Source organism: Hetaerina americana, unplaced genomic scaffold, assembly GCF_022747635.1.
Source record: "Hetaerina americana unplaced genomic scaffold, ioHetAmer1.1.p SCAF_8, whole genome shotgun sequence".
In the NCBI taxonomy this organism is placed as follows: Eukaryota; Metazoa; Arthropoda; class Insecta; order Odonata; family Calopterygidae; genus Hetaerina; species Hetaerina americana.
Window position 1 is genome coordinate 50,150,312 of NW_027287427.1, and position 20,928 is coordinate 50,171,239.

The 20,928-nt window shown below is 39.2% G+C and overlaps 1 protein-coding gene across 1 annotated transcript in view; it reads left to right on the forward strand.

Annotated features, from left to right (window-relative positions):
* Positions 1–20,928, forward strand: part of fid (fire dancer) — a 543,398-nt gene that overhangs the window by 389,358 nt on the left and 133,112 nt on the right. The window lies entirely within an intron of this gene.

Here is a 20,928-nt window from a genome sequence, read left to right on the forward strand (position 1 = left end):
TCCACTCTCTTCCCCCACCATTCCTAGCACCTCCTCATTTGTTTTCCTTTCTGCCCACTTCACCTTCTCCATCCTTCACTCCTACATTTCAATTGTCCTCAATCTATGCCTATTATCCTTCTTCAATGACTATGTTTCTGCGACGTAAATAACAATATTGGACTAATAAATTGAAAGTAAGGTTTCACCTTTACTGATTATTATTACCTACTTGATATCATCTAATGAAGATAAGGTGCGTTAAGGTGGGTCCTCAGCACACATATGTCAGTTTCTCAACAATAATCAAATTTATAACCACGTAATTCAGGCGAGAAAGTGTAGCAAAATACCAAGGCTGAAAACCAAGAACATATCGTATCAATAATCTCTTCGTTTTACTCACTGAAACGAAAGTGTGGTTTCTTTCAGTCAGATTCGCTTATTCTTCTGACTAGTGTCTCACATAAAATATTTGAGTTAAAAGGTAGTATTTGACCCAGTTACTTCAGTCGATCTTCTCTAGTTTATTGAGCGAAGCTCCCTTTCTTTAATTCCACGAGTTCACCACTAAGCCATTTTTAAATTGAATTCCAGTCAAAGAGTTTTGCACGATCGAAAGTATTGCCTTGATTCCGTTAGAGTATTATTCAATTAACTCAACTTATTATTTCTTCGTGTATCTATAAAATGGTATTAAGGAAACAATTTCATTTTATTTTTTCATATGAGAATACGACATAAATTTTTATTAACAATATCATGGTCCCTACCATTAAACAATTACTCTACAAAAAACTCGAAAATACTCAGAAAACCGCGTATTTGTCACTTCTGCAGGAAATGATTCTATTTTATCAGTTGGTCTCTGAACTACTGAGCCTTCTGCATGTTATGAGGGGCAAAAAGGTAAGGAAAATAGGAAATGCGGGCCTTTTCGACTTTCCTTTATCAATGGCCAAAGCCGTAGCTGATAAGATAAATTTGAGAGACGAAAATAAATCTAGAAAAAAAACCCTAAGCGCAATATAAAAAACCCTCCGTGATCACCACTGACCCCTTTCAATGCTGCATCAAACCGCGGATCCTGGGTTTAAGAGCTATATATTCCCAAAGCGTTAGAAAGATGAGAGAGAACTGAGAAAACGGACGGAAGGATCCAGGAAGAGGTTTCCCTTTGGCGAGCACCCCTTTCTTTGGCGGCCGCCCCTGCCAAGAAAGGGAAAAAAATAAGAGCGTTCGGATCAGGGGTCCTTCCTGCATTCGGGGCGGGACGCTAGTGACATCGTCGATTAGGCTTCCGGAGCCGTGGGCTCCGTCGGAATTCCTCGCGAGGGTTCCTGGCACGAGTTCAAGGCGCAGGGGGGGCGAAGGGTGAATACCAAATGTTGGCATGCCCCTCCCCCTCCACCCCGTCCCACCAATAGCCCAACCCAATATCCCTGCCTGGTGCTTACGTGCTCCTGGTGAAGCAGAGCTTTCTCCTCAGGCGGAGGAGCGCCTCAAAGGACGTGTTATCATCACCCTGGGGCTCGAGAAAAAGTGGTGGGATTGCTCACGACAGCCCTCTGTCCTAATATATATCCTCCACCGACTTCGGTGGTGCTTCGAATCGACGTCTCACGATTTCCTAAACACACCCCACTGTTTCACTAAACCTACATACCCCTGGGCGTCTGTACCTCTAAAGCATGACCGGTCAACAGATCGGACGGGCAGATTCGTCTTTCACCGTGACCTCTTAACCTTCAATTAGTACATCCGATATAAGTCGTCGGTTTTTCAATCAAGAGAATGGTGGATCTAAATTCGCTGACTCCATGTCTAACACTTTGTTCAAATTCACCTTTTATTTTAGTCGAATCCTAAGAGTCTTCTAATAAATAAACCATAAACACAGTAATCAACCATCAGGGTAGGGGGGCCATTTCCTTTCCCTGTGCCGGTTACAGTTACCCAGGAAGACCTGGTACCCGAAAAATCACTTTAGCTTGGGTGGAGCTGCAGGTGCCCAGAGTGCCTTGCCCGGGAATCGAACCCGGGACCCTCTGGTCAGCTGTCCAACGCTCTACCCACTGGACTACCGCGACCCACAGTCTTCAAATACTAGGACAAAAATAATGTTGAGAGTAAATGCCATCTTAAAGAGTTTTTATCATATTCATACTTATATTAACGAATTTTTACTTTTTAATTATTCGTTTTTTATTTTTAAAGCATCAGGTAGTGTTAAGCAAAAATTTGGGCAATAAGGCTTTGTTCACATTGGTCTGTCAAATTTTTCACGTTTTTTGTGGATACATGTCGTATAGTCAGAATATTTTCTAATTGAATTAATCGGTTTCCAAAATTACGGCAAAAGCATTCCATCTGAAATATCTCAAGTGTACCCGAAGTTAAGTTCCCTAATGTAACGTGATGATCATGAGATGCTTTATTAGAAAGCTTTGCGTCTTCTGCCCCACAAGAAATGTTCGTTATCGTAATATATTTTTACATTTAAAAATTAAATCGCCCAAATGCGACCCTAACGATTTTGAGAGGATTAAGGAATGCATGAGCATATATCAAATGTAAGAATTCTTATTGCAGGTGACGTTCCTTGATTGAACCACGGTTGCTATGTCGATCATCCAAAATACGAGTATCTAGCTTTGAACACCAATACTTTGCGTTTGAAACGATGAAACATTTTAAATATAGAACGTTCTAAATCTAATTTAATCCAAAGAATTAATTCGTAAATTTTACCCTCGTTTTTCTTAAACTTCCGGAATATTAACTATTTAAAATCGCTATAAATAAACCTTGTGCTTTTGTTTAGTACTTTGCAACAAATCACGTGTCAATGGCGAAACTGACGGCAACATCGTATCCGCCGAGAGCAGGAGAGGATAAAAAATCATTCCGATCCATCTCCCCTGACCATGACGCAGACCTCGGCAAGGCAACTTATGACTCCCATAACGCCGAGTCAGATATCACAGTATATACGATTCGGATTGATGCGCTCACCGCAAGCCGAACGCTGCCTATCGTAGCGAGAGGCAAAGAGATCTCGGCGAGGCGGTGGATTGAGAAAAATGAGGGCTTAGGGACACACCCTTAAATAAGGCGGCGCATCGGTACATACGTACGTGTACATAATCGAACAAAGGTATATAACATATATATGTAAAGATAGTCTTAAAAGGGGTAGCGACAATGCATGGAGCCTTCTGGAAACAATGGGATCAAGTCCATCCTGCCTATCTAATCCAATTCGAAAACTGTTAATTTGGAATGCAATACCAATGGAGGCGTGGGAGCCTAGAGAGTACGGAGTCCGTTTTCTGACAGAATTATCCAGCAATAATATTCAGGTGGTATAAATATGGAATCAACTGATAAAACAAAGCTTTATTTATTTATTTATGAGTACCGGAATTTTGAGATAAACCGCAGGAGACAGAGGGAAAGTAGTTGGTTAAACCTACTCTGGAAACATAAATGTTACGAGGGTCATCCGGAAAGTAGTACCCGTTCGTGAAATAAAGACACAAAAGTAAATATTAACAAACATAAAAAATTTTATTTGAAAGAGGATACTTTAAACTACTTCTCAACATAATCTCCAAGCAAATTAAGGCATTTGTCATAACGTGTGACAAGTTTCTGTATTCCTGCTGCATAGTCCTTCGCCGCCAGCTCATTGAGATACGCGAGGGACCCATCTTGCACAAATTTTTGCATAATGCAGATGGTGTTTAACAATTTCATGAACAATTGTTCGAGAAACATTGGGAAAATGCTCACAGATGTCATCAATTGTGACGCGCCGATCGTTCCTCACGAATTCGTCAACTGAGCTCACCAGTTGGTCTGTAATGACAGACGGTCTCCCCGAACGCTCATCGTCGTGTGTGTTCCCCCTCCCCATGTTGAAGTTGCGACACCACCGCCGAACAGACGACTCGTCCATTACATTGTCTCCATACACCTCCTTTAATTGGCGATGAATATCACATGGGCGAACGTTTCTTGCATTGAGGAATTTAATCACTGCCCTCACTTCACAACTGGCGGCGTTCTCAATTTTTTTAAACATTGTAAACAATCACAGAAACAACACAGGCAATGCTAGCGTCACGCAACTTGGCTCAGAGAAGGCAGACAAGCCACTGAAGCTATCTGACCTCGTCCAGCGGCTACTCGCGTCGTCAGCACTTCATGCGGCACGAACGGGTACTACTTTCCGGATGACCCTCGTATATGCTGTAAGACACCATTAGGTGAGCTTTCGCTTGACCACACCCGACAAATCTTAAGGCTATTTAATTTGGTCATCATAACAATCCAATATTAAGAATAAATTATTTAGTTAATAGCTTGATATACTCTATATTTTAATTCTAATATAGAGGAGTACAACGAGTTTAGACGGTGAAAGTCATAGGTCAGATAGTTTGGGTGTATCAGAAAAAACAGCACGCAAACAAATACACTGCTTAGGATTATCCAAAAAAAAGGATTAAGAAGAGAGCAATTGAGTACTGCCGGAGTAAAATTCCGAGTAAAATGACGAAGTTATTTTGGCATTAGAGAGGGCAGAGGTACGCGTGAAGCCACAGCAACAATGAGGTCACTGGTAGAAAAGAACTTCAAGTATAATTAATATATGTATTAGTATGCTTCGTAGATTTTAAAATGCGGTCGAAATGAGTAAACTGGGAAAAGATAATGATCGTTTTAGAGAGAATAGGAGAGACTGGAGGGACAGGTAACTTATGCGGAACCTGAACATGTCTCTGATTGCACAGCAGCGGATAGCGAATGTTGAGTATCGACGGGCGGTAACAGACAAGGGAAGAAGACAGAGATGCTCAAAATTACCTGTTCTTTTCAAAATACTCCTGCATGGATACGCATGCTGAGGAAATGGTAAGCAAGGCATTGGAGACTAGAGAGGCTGGAGTGAAAGTAGGCAGGGGAACTCTTCGAAACAGATTTGGGGATGATCAAGCGTTGGTTAGCCAGTCAGCCTAATGAGTATTATCATTACTTAGCGTATTGGAGAATCAATGAAACAGACATAACAAATATAACGAATACAATAAAATTTTCAAGAAATTGAAAGATTCGATTGGTCCCGGCTCAACTTTGTGGAAATTCATTTTAATTAAATGAAGAACAGTGGAAATATACATTGTATTCTTCATTTAATTAAATTGAAAGATACTTGAACAGGCAGAATAGTTCCGCTATTAAAGAAGTGTTTTGGAGGAAAGGTGGATAGGCTATTACGGGAATAAAGAGAATAATTGCATTTGGTAAGGAAGTTTTTACGAAGGGACGGAATCTCTCTGCACTGTAGTTACCAGGAACACGCTCAATTTTTCACAATTGGCGGTAGAGTTGAACACCCGCGTGTCATTTTAAACGTGTTACTCGTGGGGAATTACACTTCCGTCAAGGAAGGGAAAGAAGAAAGATCAGGTGCCTTTTTTTATAAAAAAAAGGCCTCGGCTTCTTTTTACTTCCTCCAACTCTCCCATGAAAACAAATTGAAAGAGGTCGGCTCGACGGGATGCTTCACCATGATAATTACCCCACACATTTCGTTTTTCCTCATTCTTTATTTTTTTCTGCGCTCTTAATGGCGTCCTAATTTTTCTTCCGCACTCCGAACTAGCGTATTCTTCCTCCTCTCTTTATCTCTCCCTCGTTACCTCGCATTACTCATGCCGTGGGGGTTTTCCAGGAGGATTTCTCAGTCGGCACATTTCACCGCGAGTCGAGTGTCAGTCAACTTCGGTGTCATTATCCGTCGCCTCGCCCGCTCCATCACGGTTAATGGCGCCATGGGCCGAAACTAATCCAAGCCCAAACTCTGCCGTCGAAGGTGAGGAATCTCGAAATCGCCGCCCCAAGTCACGCCCCCGGGATGGGGAAAAAAATATTTTTAATGGGATGCACCCCGTCTCTCCACGGGTCCGCCGAAGGAGCGGATGCACCGTGGGGAAGGCTCAACACACACAGAGAAGGCTCAACGTGCTCGCACACCACCAGCCCATGGGGCTCCCCTCCGCCAAGGCGCTCTCTCCATGAGCGACACACTTTCGTGAGGGCGGGAAGAAGGGTAGTGATGGCAGCTCGGGATCGTCCCGTTTGTGGAACGCGGAAGATCTAACGTGGAAATGGAGCTGCGATTCAGTCGACTGGGAACCTTCGGAAAGACTAACGCGCAGGTCAATGGGAGCATAATATAGTTTATGCAATACTGTGCAACGAATATTCGATCTCAGCCCTGTGTTTACAGAATAGGTTTCTAAAACGTTTCTCTTCTGTCACAATTCCAGAATATGATAATTTTTAATAAATACTTCATAACACTTTTTTTAATTTGTTAAAATTCAGAACCGGGGATCGAGATGATGCGGTGGCTATCGTACTGGCTTCTCACCCTGAGGGCCCGGGTTCAAATCCCAGCGGTGTTGAATATTTTTCAGAGGTATCTCGATCCCTACTTGAGGTGCTTTGTGGAGGGCACTTTGAGTAAGCACGCAGTCCGTCGGATGGGACGTTAAGCTGCGGGCCCCTTGGCGCCTTTCGTAAAGAGTAGGCTAGGGCCGACGCCGGGTTTCTCTCCACCCTTCATCCTTTCCTGTCCATCCCTAATGGCGCTAATGACCTCAGCTGTCGGTCGTCTCCCCTAAATACTAATACTACATTCAAAACCCCAGCTAGAAAGAAAAATAATTTCAGTTACGTGTGCGATTTACATTGCTTTTATCTATTAGAGCTACAAAAAATGTTACGCAAAGTCCTATAATGAAGTTTACCGTCGATGAAGTGGATTAATGGGCTTGCAGGGGTTTCAATACCGTGCAACCATAACCATTAGCTTTGCCTGTGCTTAATCGGAAAGGGTTGAAAACTCATTTATTTTTGAACCGGTAGAAATCATGTAAAATTATTTTTATTTATACTCATGAATAAACATAATAGATTAGCCAAGCCTATAAATAATGCAATCACCACATGTAACCACTAGGGAACACACTGAAGGCCATGTAACTACCGCATCTACAAAATTTGTTGAGAGTAGACGAATGGAGCACAGGATTCGTTACGCAATGTTTTTTGCCATCGCATCCCTATCATACGAAATTCTTAAGTATGCTTAGGGGAATTTCCAGAAATTTATTACGCAATTAAAAAATTCACACCGTGGCATGGGAATGATTAGAGGCGTCTGGCAACTGGAAAAACGGGGAAAGGATTAATAGCTCTCAGGAATGCAGTGCTGTTGGATACTGGGTGGTGTGAATAAAGTGCTCGGAGGAGTTGATGAAAGAGCATCGATAAGATATTCATGAGTGGTGTTGAAGGGAAACGCTTCAAAGGGGAGAACGAGCGTTTTAAAACAGATTAATTGAGTAAATTACTGGAAAATAAATTCTGGACAAATGGATCCAAAGGACATGTGGGTGTGTAAAAAATAGTATTTCGCAGCAGTACCCTGAATAAGCAAGACTAGGTTCAAGAAAGGGAAGAACCGATGCATGCAAGCCTAACACGGTATCGAGTAACGTTCAACGTAGTGAAGAGAACGGGACGATAGCTATCCCACATCGTAACTAGTTACCTAAAGTTACCCCCCTCTGAATTCCACTAAAAGTTTGCGCAATAAATACTGCAAAGTATTGTGTTATGTGAGGCAAGGGCTTTAAAGCAAAAATTACACAAATGTAAGGCTACATCAACATAACGTTATATCTCGTAGAATCATTTTTTTAGCGCGCCAAAGGAATCCTCTGTTTGTTTCTCCGTTATAATTTCTTCTGTTTATATTTTACATCAATTGCTCCTTATTTTTTCTCTGTGAATTCCTCTGAAGTTCCTCCAATACAAAATTCCCTACGGTCTTCATTGAACTAATATATGTAGGTTATGTACCGACATGTATCAAGTAAGTGATTTCTTCTTTCTCACACTCCTGTACTCTCTGTAGGATTTCTTAAAGGGAAGTTCAATTCGTCAATTAATATTAATAATATTCTTATTTTAAAGGATTAATCTTACGAATACAGTCAAGTAAATTGTTACAGCGAAAAAAATGGAGTTCTCGCCCCTATATTTGAAGTATACAGTGCATTAAATGGAAGCGTGGCTTGATTTAGGCCCGGTATTTGCATAGTACGTACAGCAAATATCACGCTAATATTTTCGATCCAAACAATTACAGTTTTGATTGGGATATGAAAAAAACTTGGTTTTTCATTCACAGCTTATCTGTGACACGCCCTCAATGCGGTTTGCGGGATAAGTCGTATGCAGATATCACACACTAATTGATCTTGGGGAATGTAAATTTCTTCCTCGCTAGAGATATTTGGTGGCTCCTGCAGAAAACTCCTGTTTTCACAGATGCATGGTGAAGATTTCCATATTCAACCCTTAATAAGCTGGATATAACTTAGTTGAATGGCATATTGCTCTGGTTCCCTTTGTCCTGGTCTTTGATTTAACCCTACCTCTTATCTTTCATGTAGAAATTATTTTGTACACAAATTAGTTGTGGCATTTTTGTCTCTAATTTCTTATTTATGGACGACTCTTTAAATGTTAGGTCGAGCTACGAATATTTATTCCGTAAATGGAATGTGGGTAGTAGAATCATACTAATTATCTAGTACTCTGGTCCTCCACTAAATGGCGTCCGACCAGATCAAATGGTAATAATGTATCATTTATGCATTCCCTGTGTAGTAACGCATATGTGGCGTCCTCCCGTGATGTTTTACGTATTCCCTGTTACTGAGGCTCATACTCTCGACGCCTACGACTACTCTTAGACTTGAAGGACGTTTTCTCCCTTGCACCATTGGCCAATCGCATGCTCTCGCGGACCGAATGTTTGGATTGGTACCACGGGTCACTTGGCCTCCCGAAATGGCACTCGGACGGACCCTTCAACATCTTCGCCGCCTCCATTGTTGCCCCCTCGCCGAAGAAGGCCTTGTTAATATTCCAACCAACTCACAACGACCATCTCCCCAGTGGGTACGGCAGAGGGACCTCATAGACGGTCCTTATCCGAATAGTACTATAAAACAATGAACGGTCCTGCCTCGTCTGGACACGGGGAGCGTTTAAAAATTTCATATTTATGAGGATTATTAAGAGCGTTTTACGGGTTTGCCGGGACAGGGGGGGGGGAGAGAGGAGGGCCGGGTTGTTTTCAACGTCGACGAATTCTTTCGACTGGGGTGTTTCGTACTTATTCCGGTCCCTCTCTGACTTTCCCCTTCTCTCGTGAGAGGAGATGGAGGATAAATGGCGCGCAGTCCGCAGTCCAGCCGCGGGAATAATTCACCTAAATTATTTCTCCTCTCGCCGAATAAGCGCCGTCGTTTCATCAAGCGGCTTTTTTCCTCCGTCCCTCTCCATTTCGAGGGTGCAAATCTTCTAATCGCGGATGAAACATTAGGATAGGACGCGTTGTTCCCCTTCCTCCTGCTACACCCCCAATCCACAGCGTTACATTTTTATGCCCACCCTCCTTCATAACAGCGGTCATCCTCCCTTCGGAAGAAAAACGGCTACAATAGATTAGTTACAGAGGTTTCCAGGATGGCGACTATACTATTATATGGTGTATGATAAGTTTGTGGATCGATAAGGTGCGGTGGCTAATTTACTGGGTTCCCACCGAGAGGGCCCGGGTTCGAATCCTGGAGACGGGAAATATTTTTCAGTAATATCCCGATCCCTACTTGAGATGTTTTGTGGAGAGCACTTTGAGTGAGTACGCCGTCCATCGTATGGGACGTTAAGTTGCGGACCCCTTGGCACCTTTCGTTAAGAGTAGTCTAATTCTGAAGCCAGGTTTCTCTCCACCTTTCATTCTCCTTTCCCATCCATCCCTAACGGAGAAAATGACCTTAGCTGTCGGCCGCCTCTCCTAAAAACTATAAGTTTTCGTAAGCGTAGATTAAATAGGAAAACAAGTAATTGGATGACATTTATTTCAAACAACCACGTGAAAATCACGAGGAAAAATAATCATTTCAAGATAAATTGTGGCTATTTCGTCAGCGACATCAATTAAGTAAAATTTGGTCAACGATAACGGAAAATCGGCTGAAAAGTGAGTTTCGCTCATTCCCATGTTGGCAATCGGAGATTACATGGTTGACATTGGTGGATTGTAGTTTTGAGCTGTGTAGTACTCACTAAAACTTCCTTAGTGAGGAGACAAAAGAAATGTTGGATTACCTTGAAAGCACATCACACAGAGACATTTAAAAAGAACATCACAGTTATTTCCATTTTTTCTGTGAAATTAACGCATCAACAAGAAATACCGTTATGATCCAAAGGATTAAGATACACACCAAAAACGAATGCATAACTTTCATTTCAAGAAAAATGGCAAAAAGAACATCTCTATCATTAAATTTCATACAAAAAATGTATGCCATACTCAATTCAACGCTCAAGTTGATATTTAATTATTTTTACACTCATAAATCTCAAATTTATAATAGAAAAATTAATCATTTTGCAATCTACCTATTACATGAACATTTTTGGTTCCAGAAAAAGATTTTACTTAAATTGTAAACCAAAGAGAGCATTAAAATAACAGAAAAAACAGTTAACATTTTTAAAAATTTTAATAAAAACTATTTTAATCAATGTCAGCTTATATTTGAGGAATTTTACAATTTTCGCCCGACAATGTATGCTTTGTGGAGTGAAACTTACAAAACCTAAACATTCCTTATGGAAATGAATAACACGTCATTGCCATAAACCTAAAAATATTCATTAAAAAGTTCAATTTTCTCTAAGAAAATATAACCTCGAACCCGGAAAGTTGTACGTTAGGTTTCTATGATAAAATTTACTTTTTTATCCCGAAAGATGATCAAGTAACGTGTTACTTCCTAAGCTTGGGCGTAATGAAGCTTTAAAGTACAAATAAGAAGGGAACGGTGGAAGAGTTTAGGTGACCTTTCCTCGATTTCACTGTTTCATCAGCGTGACGCCCCTCTCTGCCACCGCGAAACTCACTCGTGAATAAACTTTGCCCCCCCCTCCCCTTCGAGTATATCAGCCGTCTGGAGGGGAATCCTGGCGCCACCCCAAATCTGCATTTCCACTCGCGCCCCCCGCGGCTACATCTCAACTTTTCCTCCATCATATCGGGTGATTTAAAACGGCAATGTACGACTCGAAGAGGATGCATCACGAGCAATCACCAGTTGGGATGAGTGATTCACTGCCAGGCCTACGCCTCGTTACCAAGAACTATTTGCAGAGGTCTGGCGAAAGGAATCTTTTTAAAAAATAGCAAAACAAAGCTTAGTTATAAATCCGGTCATGTCCAATTAGAGTCCTTTAATATCCATTGACCGAATATTCTGAGGTTAAGAATTCTCCCATTTCCATTACTAAACACCCTGCCGACTTACTACCAACATGAAAGTTTTCATTTGCTAAGCCACTCTTTCGTATCAAAATAAACTTCATATTTTCTGGAAGATCCATTCATTACAGAATCATCCCTCCCCATATTTGAACGCAAACTCTTAAAATCATCTTTACATTTGCAGGAAAGGTAATCTTTTAGGGGCTACAACTCTCTTAATATATTATTGTCCTTCTTCCTTTAGCGCGTCATATTTCAAACAGTGTAACGAATTGTATTTAGAATCGTAGTGTGCACTTAATAGGAAGTTACTTGCAACACTGCCGCTCTGAGTTACTCAACGTGACCGTTTTGGCGCGAGCAAGAAGAGTGTGAGTGAGTCACTTAAATATTGCGGAGGTGAAAATATTCATCATAAGTCACTCCTCTCTAGAGCTACCAAAAATAACAGAACTATCGATTTTTTTCGGGGTCAACCCATAGTTAGCTAAGTCGCTCCAAGAAAAAAAAAGATGATTATAAATATTTGAGGTGTATTTCTAAATAACATGTCCATACGATAGGCCTATTGAATGTTACTCTTAGTCGGACCGACCGTGGAGCATTCGATATAATTTCGCTGATAGTGTTTTTCCGATGTCTCCGAAGCCGAGGTCATGTTGAAGAAAATAGTTTATTTTAAATATTAATCACACTTAGGTGTTAGAACATTGACTGTGTTTCACAGTTAAAAGTATCCCAGCGTTCTGAGGGTCAAATGGAGACCTTCTGAGAACTCTCTCCGGTGAAACAGCACCGAGGTAGGAGAAATTTGTTCAGCGAAATTGATCGATTTCTCGCAGATATGAGAAGTGTTGCATCAAATTAATTAATTGGTCGGTTATAACAAGTCTTGTTCCACGAGAAACCACAGGAAGCCTTGATTGCGCCACTCAGGCGTCCGTCAGAGCAAGCATCCGAGACAAAAGCAGAAGAGGAGAGTTTAATATACGAGTACTTTGATGGTCAGCTCTTCCTTTGAAAGTTACTCGTGAGAAAATCGAATTATAGGTGCAAAATTTTCTCAGTTAGGAGCGAGTTACTCAGCAAAATTTCCACCAATCACTAAATTTTACGTGCATATATATATTGCCGGCCCCGGTGGCGGCGGGGTAACGTCCTCGTCTGCCATTCCAAGGGTCGCGGGTTCGATTCCCGCCTGGGTGAGTTTCCCTCCATCTAGGGCTTGGGTGTTTGTAAATGTGACATTGTTATCGTTGTTAATAGTTCGATGTAAAGGCCTAAATGTGCTGTTTTCGGACTTATACTAAATAAATAAAATAAATAAATAAATAAAGAATTGATGAAAACCCCATAAAACTTCGGTAGATTGAATCTCATTGATAAATAAGAAATATTGTCTAACAGATTATTTAAACACCCCTTCATTCCTCAAGCGAAACACGATTCCACAAAGCTATCGCCGTCTATTAATAGTTATTGGAAATATTCATATTCCCTAAAGACCACTTTTAAGGGCAGAAATGAATGTCGAACGATTTAGGCAGTGGGGTAGGGAAAGAATTATTCGACTAATTCACTTCCAACTGCGACATCATTGGCCCCTAGGTACAATAAGAGCCTCCCGATTACAATGGCAATCCAACATTATATCGTGGACAAAATCAAATACTGTTATTTCTTTAATGGAATTGGTTATTGCTTGGAGGTTTTAAAATAATTTGTCTATTGATAATTTCCATCCAAATAGTCGAGCCATCATGGTCATGCTATAGCTAATGCCCGCATTTCAACTCTAAGGTAGTGGGTTCGAACCAAGCCCTTTTGTTCATTCACATTTTATTATCAAGTTGTGGGGTTCCACAGTCAATTAATTGTAAACTGACAGTAGCACCCAGAGCCAACCTCAAAATCATTACCACGGTTAGGATGACTAAAATTAAACTCACTATTTAACTGGATAAACGTTTTAAACCAATGGAGGTCTTGAACTTATCGTCAGTGTCGTATTTAATTAACGAATTCGTTAAACGTTTCACTTAAGCAAGTGGCATCTGCATTAAAAGTCAGGAGTTATATTTGAATTTGACGAGTTATTTCATAATTTTAGCGATGTTTTCGTGTATTTTACTTAAAATTTGACCGTTTTTCGCCAAATTTGTGGCAAAAAATTCAACTCTAATCTGAAATAAAAAATAATATAGCATGTAACTGGGAAAATACGAATATTTTCGACTATCAGGGCGTCGTGCTGATAAGCAGAAACAAATTCTTAGATTTCTCAGACAAAAAATGCACATTCTTTGCAGCGATAATAAAAATAACACTTGCGCTTAATGAAGATGTGTCACGCTCCATACCGAGCATCACACTGTTCGGATGCTGTCTTTGAGCTCATGCAATACAAATTCTAATGAATTTACATTAATATGACCCAAAACGTCGACATGAGGTACTTTTTCATTTCATAATTATACAGCGCTAATTTGTATTTTGCTACAAATGTCATACATATATATTAAATATGCATATATATTTATATGTTTCTCAGGTTCATTTACGTTTCCTCGATAGCTCAAAATGTTAATAGCGAGGCAAGTTAAAGTATCCGTGGTTCAACTTCCGGTCAGGGACGCTTTTTTACGATTGTAATCTACTCGATACCACCTTCCCCACCATTCGTGTGTTTGTTCTTAGATTGTTCCCATCATATATATATATATATATATATATATATATATACACACACACACACATATATATATATATATATATATATATATATATATATATACACACACATATATATATATATACACACACACACACATATATATATATATATATATATATATATATATATATATATATATATATATATATATATATCTTAAACACAGTAATCAACCCGATGGTCGGTTTGGTAGGTGATGGTGGAGTTCACCCAGCACTACACTAAGCCCGACGGCGTGTGAAATTTAAATATCAGGGTAGGGGGGCCACTTCCTTCCCCTGTGCTGGTTATGGTTTCCCAGGAAGATCTGGTACCCGAAACATCGCGTAGACCAGAGAGGCTTGCCCGGGAATCAAACCCGGGCCCTCCGGTCAGTAGTCCAACGCTCTACCTCCTGGACTACCGCGACCCACACACACACACACACACACACACACACACACACACACATATATATATATATATATATATATATATATATATAATACACAGTAACACACAATATAGAAACAAAAAAAGAGAACACTCACACGTATTTTCTTGATATTTCGACGGAAACAATCCGTCTTCCTCTGAAGATATAGAAGTAAACATCTATATCTTCAGAGGAAGACGGATTGTTTCCGTCAAAATATCAAGAAAATACGTGTGAGTGTTCTCTTTTTTTGTGTTTCTATATTGTGTGCTACTGTGTATTGTACTTTTCGGCACTTCCGTGTTACGTGTATGAAAGCATATATATATATATATATATATATATATATATATATATATATATATATATATATATATATATATATATATATATATGTGTGTGTGTGTGTGTGTGTGTGTGTGTTAATCAGTTTTACACTGAAAATATTACATTGCCGTATATTTTTTACCAATTAATTTCATGCGTATATATACATACATACACGCACACAATAAAATCGTAAGAAAATATACTGCAATATTTTTCAATGTAAAACTGATTCAGAGCGCTTATTTCTCTGAATACGAAAACCTGATTTTTCCGCAAAATTCTCCGATTTTTCCTAAGTTTTCTTTGAAAGTCATTTTCCTTGGCCTAGATTTGGAAAGGAAATCCTAATTTCCGGTTAGTTGCGCACATAATTTATTACGCCACGGAGACAAAATTTCAACTTGAAGGAAAATGACGGATATTATATTACTTCATTATTTCACATAAGAGTTTATTTTACCAATCTCGGCCAATTTAGTGGCTACTGTAAATGAGGAAGATAAGCATATTGAAATTCATATTTAATTAAATGCCTCATATAGGCATGAGATGATTTATAGCCTTCATTTTTAATATATTCCAAACCATAAAGCTAGAACCGAGAGGTTATTACGGATGAATACGTGTTGGCATATCTGAATAAGAGATCTGATTAGGAGTCAGTGACGCAAATGCTCATCTGGCTCTGGTGAAATGAGTTTTTCACGACGAATCTTCGAGCATATGATTGTTTATTACTTCATTCACCAAAAACTCTCCCCTCTAAATCCTTTTCAGCAAATATCTCCGAAATGATGAATGAGAAGTATTGTCTCCCATCGTTAAACATATCATACGAATCGAGCATTTGGAACACAGAGCACGATGTTTTAATTTTAGATTTAAATAAAATATAAATGAACATCTCGAAATTATAATCAACTGAAATAATGGATCACAGGCGTCGCATGATAAATTGAAAATCTAGGAGAAGATTATACGCAAGACATAGCCCATTGGAAAAACACATCTTGCAAATTTATTTCGGATGCTATAGGAATAATTCTAACCCCAAAACTACATACGTAGGCGGAATCATATTGAAGAATTGAAGTAAAACGACACTGTCAATCGACTTAATAAACAATATTTTATCACATTATTTCGTGATCAGTATATTAGAGCGTACTGGGAACAAATATTTCAATGCTCTACCAATAAACTGACTCAACATTGTGCCCGAAGTTTTATGGACAAATGGCAAGTTTTCATGAATGACTATTATCTTAAAATACTATTCTTTACGGCAATTATTGATAGAAAGAATACACCAAATTGTATACGAATGTTCATTGTAAATTAATTTTTTTAGCAACAAATCTTGCGGACGATCGAATGATGTGTAAAAAATGCATGTAAAAAATCGTTCCTTTCTAACTGAATGATGTGATTTCATTATCTCCTCCCCCGTTATCTCTTGCAATTTGATCCAAGAGCATACTTGGCGTGCTTCTTGTTCACTGCCATATCAACCAAATCCTATCAACAATAGCAGATGGTAATGGTACCTCCGTCCAATATATAAAATTGCTTCAGAGCATTGCAAATAATAGTGTTATCCAAACTCCAAATAATTCACGGCAAAAGGATAAACTAAGAACAGAAATTAAAAATTAAAAATTCTAGATTTAAATGTTGTAAAATTTTAATTTAAATACCAAAGACAATTTTCCGGAATGACTGGTTGTGAATGTTTTTCTTCAACTTAATTTTTTGTTCAGTACAGGGATTTCAGTTGGTGTCATTACACGAACTGAACTAACTATTGACTACAATGCCAGTTTTTCAGTGTTTTTTTTACCAACATTTCTAATGTTTTTAAGGTACAAACTTCCAAAAATATTCGTTTTTTCATCTTTCATTAACTTATTTTCCGAAATATTTTTCTAAATGGGCGGACAAAAATATTCATGAAGGCTGTGGTGGCAATTTTTCATGAATATCTGGTAGGAATTGTATTACAACCCTACTTAATTCTATCTATATCAATATGAAACATATTACTATGATGATATCAAGCATACCAATATCAATAATTTTCAAAAATATTTTTTGTTCATCATTGATTTCATAGGGACCGTGGCATATGCGAGGAAAGAACGACGGTGAAAATACGTTCAGAAATCTCTCATTTTTACTGTTTTGAGTTTTTTTTTCTTTTGCTGAATTAGCGTGATGTTATTACGAGTAGACTTTACACAACAGTGCTAACAGTATTGTTAGTTGTAGTATTCCCAGTAGAAATTCTCTATGTCAATCGTTATTTTACTCTTTTCTTTTTTCTCTTTTGTTCTATGGTACTCTCTTTTTTCTAGAATAACAGTGTTCGTATTCCACATTCGGTATAACTTCATTTGAATTTAATAGATATCAATATAAGTGAGAGATGGGTTAACGGTAAATATATATATATATATATATATATTTTTTTTTTAATATATTTTTTTCTCTACCTCTGTCGCTCTACCTCAGCTGGAAACCTAACACGTGGGAGGGACCGCGTTGAACCTCTCAAGTGTTCGCTGCAAGTCCTTCCACGCATTCTTTATGGTGCTTAGAATTCGTTTGCTGAGGGGTCAGAAGCAATTAGGTAGAAACATCTTTTCAATTCGCCTGACGGCGAAATGTCATGAAAGCGAATGGGGGAAGGGGCGAGCGTTTGGATACGTATCTGCTACTACATCGGTGAATGGCATATGCATGTTTGTGTTTGTGTGTGTGACTGTTCACTCGCGTGTGTCACACACTCGTTCACACGTTAGTTCGTGTGCGTCTCGGGACGATGTGCGTCCGCCCGATGACGGGCACACAATGATAACTTGCGAAGTGGAACGGGAGAGGAAAAAAAACCTCGTTCCGCTCCCGGCTCTTCCAGATTCGATAGTTTCGCCCGGTTTAAGCGCTCGGGGTACGAAACAAAAGGAACGAATGAATAAATGGGCAAAACGAACTAGATCCGATGCATTTTATTTAATCTCTCCCTCGACTTGTCCTCCGAATCGTTCGAAGCGCAAACGTTTTCAAATGTATGGAGTCCCAGGCGAAAGATCTCATCTGATCGCAAAAACGGCGAATGGTTAAAAAAAAAACAAGGAGTTCGCGACGATTCCGGATTGATGAGGGCGAAATTCTAAGCGGATGAAGAGTCGTGTCGTGCCGCGAGAGGTGAGGGGGCGAGGGTGGGTGGTTGAATGGAAGGTGGGCGGTGGATCCAGGAGTGAAAACAAACGCTTTTTTCCCCTAACACTGAAGCGGTCGAAAATTGGACCCGTTTGATGCTGGCTAACTTGATGCTACCGTATTTAGGTACTCCTGACTTCGAGGAAATTTCATCAGAAGATTGAACAACTTTTATAAAGCTCTTAGAACGAGAATCAAATCCTGTGAAAAGTAGAACACAGTGGCTTCATCTCCAAACATTCAGCATTGAAAACACTCTTCAAGATTACGTACTGAATCAAACGAACCCGTGAGGATCCCGTTGCCTACGTCAACTCTGACGAATAATTTCTCTCGACAAGACACAATGAGTAAATTCGATCTAAACACTATACTTTGCTGGACTTTCAAGTATTAAGTTGATGAATCTGTTCGGATTTGTGTGTATTTTCTAATTTTACCAATGATTTTTCATTTATTTTCTAAAAAAAGAATGCCCTTTTTGCCATCAGTAACCTACAGTTATGTTTCAAAGAAACGGAAATATTATTTCCATCCTGTAGTATCATGATCATCCATAGTTTAGATGCACTGATTGTTGTGACGTCCTGTTAGGCTGAAGAAGGTGTGGGAAGAGATTCACAAAATCAGTATGAACCCAACAGAGATTTTGAAGTGAAATTTATTTAATCACTACTTTTCGTGAGAATGAATCATAAGCATGTACAAATATGATGAGGGTAAAGAAAGAAACTTTGCAATTCCACATCAAGATTTGATATTTCACGACCATGGTTTCGAATACTGCGCGTCATCATTAGGTGATGATGCGCAGCATTCGAAACCATGTTCGTGAAATATTAAATCTTTATGTGGAATTGCAAAGTTTCTTTCTTTACCCTCATCATGAAGGAATTCCACAAAAGTTAAACCTGAAACTGTTATGTTTATACAAATATGATTTCAATGACTGGGAACCGTTAATATCCAAAAGATTCCGCTTAATCAACTCCCAAAGCCAAAATCATCGTGGATAAAAGTCCTAATAAAACATCAAAGAAATGGGTACTGTTGGATTATGACAGAAAAAAAGAAGAAAAATGTGGGTATACCTTTATCTAAAGCGTAAATCGATATTTTTTCTGTTTTCTTACTAAATCTATCTATTTATCAAACTAATTATTTTGCCAAAAATAAAATATAATGGTAACTCCTCTCTCGATGGTTGATTCCTCGCTCTTCATTCCCCTTCACTGGTATGCACAAATTAATGGGTACAGTTAATTAAGAACTATATCTTACTACTTAAAACAGTACAGTGACTGAATCAATTAGCCAATAATGAATCTTCAAGAATGCCAATTTTTAATGAAAAATTATCTGGAACAAAAATACACTAGAACTGCATTTTTTACAAATCTGGCGTAAAAAAATACCACTTATTTGAGGCATGATGTAAATATTTGATAAGAAGCTAAACTAATCAAAATACCTGGCGTTTTATTGGTTTTTGGGTTAAATTTAAAGCAAAAATGTAGTATAAAAATAGTTAGCGGAAATTTTAAATGACATATTATTCGAAATGTTGATTTCTTTTGATGGAGAAATTGATGTAGCCGCATAGTAACTCACTTTCGAAGGAACTTTCACTTCAGGTGAGTCAATTTTTAAAACTACCGCCTATTGATACAACATTAATTATAAAATTATCTCCATGTATATTACAAACGTTTTAGATATATGGTGCCCACGAATTTTCAATAACGTATACTCCTATTCCGAAAAAGGTAAAGGCCACGTCATGTGAGGACTATAGGACAATTAGTTTGATATCCCACGCAGCTAAAGTTGTTCTCAGGATCATAAACCAAAGGATAGAGAGTAGGGCAAATGATTACTTAGGGGATGATCAGTTTGGGTTTAGGAAGGGGAGAGGTACGCGTGATGCCATTGCAGTAATGAGATTATTAATCGAGAGGAATATAGAACACAACCAGGAGGTATTTGCATGTTTCGTAGATTTCGAAAAAGCGTTTGATAGAGTGAATTGGGAAAAACTAATGAGTATATTGCAGAAAATAGGAATAGATTGGAGGGAAAGGAGTCTAATCCGCAACCTGTACATGTCTCAGACTGCTCAGGTGCGGGTGGGAAACGGGGAGTCAAGATGGGCAGTGCTAGGAAGGGGTGTAAGGCAGGGTTGCCCATTATCGCCGTTGCTGTTCAACCTGTATGCAGAGGAAATGATCAAAGAGGCATGGGAAGAACTCGAGGTAGGAATGAAAGTGGGCGGGGAATTCGGAAAATCAGTTAGGTTTGCTGATGACCAAGCTTTAGTTTGTCAGTCATCCAAGGGGCTGCAAGCATTGCTGAGTGAATTGGAAATTCAGTGCGACAGGTATGGGATGAGAATCAACATTAATAAAACAAAGGTTATGCGATTTTCTAGAAAGAAAAAGGGCAAGCTTAACATTAAAATAGGAGGGCAAAAACTAGAGCAGGTAGAACAGTTTACGTATCTCGGTAGTGTTTTGGACCAACACGGTCAAAGTAGTAGGGACGTAAGGAGAAGAATTGCGCTAGGCAAAGAGGCTTTCACGAGGAGGAGGGAGTTGATGACGGGGACTTTGAGTAAGGATGTTAAGAAAAGACTCGTAAAAACTTTGATATGGAGCGTAGCTATGTACGGTGCGGAAACGTGGTCATTGAAGCAGGAGGATAGACGTAGATTGGAGGCTTTTGAAATGTGGGTGTGGAGAAGAATGGAGAAGTTGAAATGGACAGAAAAGAAAACAAATGAGGAAATACTTTGAATGGTGGGCGAAGAGAGGGGTTTGTTGGGAGAAATCCTAT